General features: G+C 37.1%; 1 pseudogene across 1 annotated transcript; it reads right to left on the bottom strand.

Annotated features, from left to right (window-relative positions):
* Positions 1–227: 227 nt before the first annotated feature.
* Positions 228–1,130, bottom strand: LOC308417674 (high mobility group protein B3-like; annotated as a pseudogene). The gene is made up of 2 exons: positions 1,036–1,130; positions 228–925 (listed from the first exon to the last, which is right to left on the bottom strand). The product of its transcript is annotated as a high mobility group protein B3-like (transcript).
* Between the last annotated feature and the right edge of the window lie 3,017 nt (positions 1,131–4,147).

Below are 4,147 nucleotides of genomic sequence, written 5' to 3'. Positions count from 1 at the left end.
TTCATTTTAACAATGTTTGGAGCTATGTACAACTTTGATACAGTTTCAGGGCGCTCTGGACACCCACGGCCACTTCATGTAAACCACTGACACTTTGAGAAACTACAATGTGATCGTGATCAAATTTTGTAATTAAACCTAACAGGGGCAATAGACACGACTCAAATAAGAGATGTGTCCATCACAGCGCTCTCCTACTCTAAGGTATTCACAAGGAGACAGAGTTTCTATTCATCTTCCTCTTCTTCCTCCTCCTCTTTTCCCTCCTCCTCCTCTTCTTCCACCTTTTTCCGGGCAACTTTAGCAGGACCCTTGGCGCCATCAAACTTTCCTTTAGACTTATAGTCAGCAACATCCTTCTCATACGTCTCCTTCAGCTTTGCTGCCTTGGTAACGTAGGGCTGCTTCTCACTGTCACTTAAGTTACTCCACATTTCACCCAGCTTTTTTTTTTTTTGCCACATCTCCAATAGAAATTCCAGGGTTTGTGGATTTGATCTTGGGGCGGAATTCAGAGCAGAAAAAGAAAAAATCCAGACGGAGGTCTTTTGGGAGCATTTGGGTCCTTCCTCTTCTTGCCTCCTTTAGCTGGCCCATAATCTTTCATCTCCCGATCATAGCATACTTTATCTGCCTTTGCCATTTCATCAAACTTTGATTTCTCTTTGCTAGACATTGTCTTCCACCGCTCCGAGCACTTCTGGGAAACTCCGCAAAATTGACTGGAACCTCTGGATTTTTCTTCTTATGTTCTTCCCTGCATGTCTGCACGAAGAAGGTGTAAGCAGACATCTTGCCCTTTGGTTTCTTGGTAGCCATCCTGACTGTATTGTTCGCTAGTCTGGGCAGCACAGGGCACGACGCGCGGCTCAGCACTCCCCAGCCTCGCGCTAGCTGCTTCCACGAGAGCTGCTTCGACTTCTTCCTTTTCAATTTGTATCCCCTTAATTTCCTTTTGTTGTCTTATTGCTCTAACTAGAACTTCAAGTACTATGTAGAATGGAAGAAGAGAGAGTGGGAAGCCTTGCTTAGTACCTGATTTCTTCAAGTTTATCTCCATTTAATTTAACGTTGACTATTGGCTTGCTGCATATTGCTTTTATTATTTTTAGGTATGTGCTTGTACCCATTGTCTTATTAAGACTTTTAATATGAAGGGGTATTGGATTTTTGTCAAAGAATTTTTAAGCTTCTAATGAGATGATTACATATTTTTTCTTTCAGTTTGTTTATATAGATTATATTGATGAATTTTTGTATATTGAACTATCCCTGTATCCCTGGAATGAAACCTCTTGATCATGGTGGATGATGTTTTTGATGTGTTCCTGAATTTAGTTTGTAAATTTTCTATTGAGTAAAATTTCTATTTTTTTCTTTTATCAATATTAAAAAGAAATTGGTCTAAAGTTTTCTTTATTTGTTGAGTCTTTGTGTGGTTTAGGTATCAAGATAACTGTGGTCTCATAGAAAAAATTAGGTAGTGTTGTTTCTGTTTATATTTTGTGGAGTATTTTGAGGAGTATTGGTATTAGTTCTTCTTTGAAAGTCTGATATAATTCTGTACTAAAACCATCTTATCCTGGGTTTTCTTCTTCTTCTTCTTCTTCTTCTTCTTCTTCTTCTTCTTCTTCTTCTTCTTCTTCTTCTTCTTCTTCTTCTTCTTCTTCTTCTTCTTCTTCTTCTTCTTCTTCTTCTTCTTCTTCTTCTTCTTCTTCCTCTTCCTCTCCTCCTCCTCCTCCTCCTCCTCCTCCTCCTCCTCCTCTTCCTCCTCCTCCTTCATAGAATAGAGTTTATTCAGGGCATGAGGTGGGGAGTAAAGAAGGTATTAGGAAGAGAGAGAGAGAGAGAGAGAGAGAGAGAGAGAGAGAGAGAGAGAGAGAGAGAGAGAGAGAGAGAGAGAGAGATAGAGAGAGAGAGAGAGAGAGAGAGAGAGAGAGGGGAGGAATAGAGAACTAGAGGCTGGCCATGAGCATGGAGGGGGTTAGGGAATGGTAAGAAAATGGGGGCAGGAAGGCAAGAGCAAGAGAGGATCAAGAGCAGTTGGGAGACTTCTAATGACTGTTTCTATTTCCTTAGGGGTTATGTGACTCTTTAAATAGTTTACATAATCTTTATTTAACTTTGGTACCCAGTATCTCTCTAGAAATCCATCCATATCATTTAGATTTTCCAGTTTTGTGGAGTACAGGCTTTTGAAGTAAGACCTAATAATTTTTTGAATTTCCTCAGTTTCCGTTGTTATATCTCTTCATTTATGATTTTGTTAATTTTGATACTGTCTTTGTGCCTTTCAGTTAGCTTAGCTAAAGACTTGTCTGTCATGTTGATTTTGTCAAAGAACAAGCTCTTGGTCTTATTGTTTCTTTGTTCTAATTTGTTGATTTCAACCTTGAGTTTGACTATTTTTTGCCATCTACTTATCTTGGGTGTGTTTACTTTATTTGTTTTAGAGCTTTCAGTTGTGCTGTTAAGTTGCCCGTATGTGATCTGTCCAATTTCTTTATAAAGGCACTTAGTGGTATAAGTTTTCCTCTTAGCACCGCTTTCATTATGCCCCATAAGTTTGGATATGTTATATCTTCATTTTATTGAATTCTAGAAAGTCTTTAATTTCTTTCTTTCTTTCCAGACCAAGTGATCACCAAGTAGAGAGTTGTTCAATTTCCATTAGTATCTAGACGTTCTCTTGTTTCTGTTGTTGCTCAGCCTTACTCATGGTGATCTGATAGAATGCAAGAGGTTATTTCAATCTTCTTGCATCTATTTAGACTCGCTTTGTGCCTGATTATATGATCATTTTTGGAGAAGGGTCCATGATGTGATGAGAAGAACGTTTTTGGGTAAAAGGTTCTATAGATTTCTGTTAAATTCATTTTTCATGATTTCTGTTAGCTTCTCTGTTTAGTTTCTGTTTTTATAACCTGTCCATTGGTGAGAGTTGGAAGTTGAAGACCCACATTATCATTGTGAGGGGTTCGATGTGTGATTTGAGTTTTAGTAAAGTTTCTTTTATGAATATGGGTACCCTTGCATTTGGGACCCATGTTCAGAATTGAGAGATGATCTTGGATTTTTCTTTAGATAATTATGAAATGTCCTTCTTCACCTCTTTTGATAACTTTTGGTTGAAAGTTCATTTTACTAGAGTTTAGATTGGCTGTTACAGATTGTTTCTTGGGTCTATTTGATTGGAAAATCTTTTTCTAGCCCTTCACTTTGACACAGTGTCTATCTTTCTTGTTGAGATATGTTTCTTGTATTCATCTGAATGATGGAATTTGCTTATGTATCCAGTCTATTAGCCTGTGTCTTTTTATTTGTGAATTAATCCAATTGATGCTGATAGATATTAATAACCAATGATTATTAGCTCCAGTTATTTTGTTTTTGGAGGCATTATTTGTGTGTGTGTGTGTGTGTGTGTGTGTGTGTGTGTGTGTGTGTGTTTGTGTGTTTCTTTTTTGGTTTTGCTGTGAGATGATTCATTTCTTATGTTTCCTTGATTGGTCTAGTTACCTTCTTCTGCTGTATTTTTCCTTTGAATATTTTTTTGTAGGGCTGGGTTAGTAGAAAAATATTGCTTAAATTTGGGTTTGTCATGAAATATCTTCATTTCTTCATCTGTGGTGATTGAGAGTTTTGCTGGGTATAGTATTCTCTGCTGACACCTGTGGTCTCTTCAGGCCTGAAAGACATCTCTCCAGGATCTTCTGGCTTTTAGTGTGTCTCTTAAAACGTTTAGTGTAATTTTTATAGGTCTGCCTTTATGTGTTAATTGGGTTTTTTTCCTTACAGGTTTTAATAATTTTTTCGTTGTTCTGTGCATTTAGTTGTTTGATTTAGTGACTTTCTGTTCTAGTTCAATCTACTTGGTGTTCAGTATGCTTCTTTTACATTTATGGTCATCTCTTCAGGTTAGGGAAGTTTTCAGTCATGACTTTGCTAAAGATGTTTTCTGACCCTTTGAACTGGGAATACCCACCATCTTCTATTTCTATTATTCTTAGGTTTGGTCTTTTTATAGTGTTCCAAATTTCCTGGATGTTTTGATGTTAGAAACATTTTACATTTGGTGTTTTCTTTGACTAATGTATCTATTTTTTTCTATGTTTTTTTTTTTGCCTAAGGTTCTCTCTTCCATTTC

The sequence above is a fragment of the Micromys minutus genome, assembly GCF_963924665.1.
Source record: "Micromys minutus genome assembly, chromosome: 2".
Lineage (NCBI taxonomy): Eukaryota > Metazoa > Chordata > Mammalia > Rodentia > Muridae > Micromys > Micromys minutus.
Note: the sequence above shows the minus strand (reverse complement) of the source record. Positions and strands in the feature narration are given on the sequence as shown.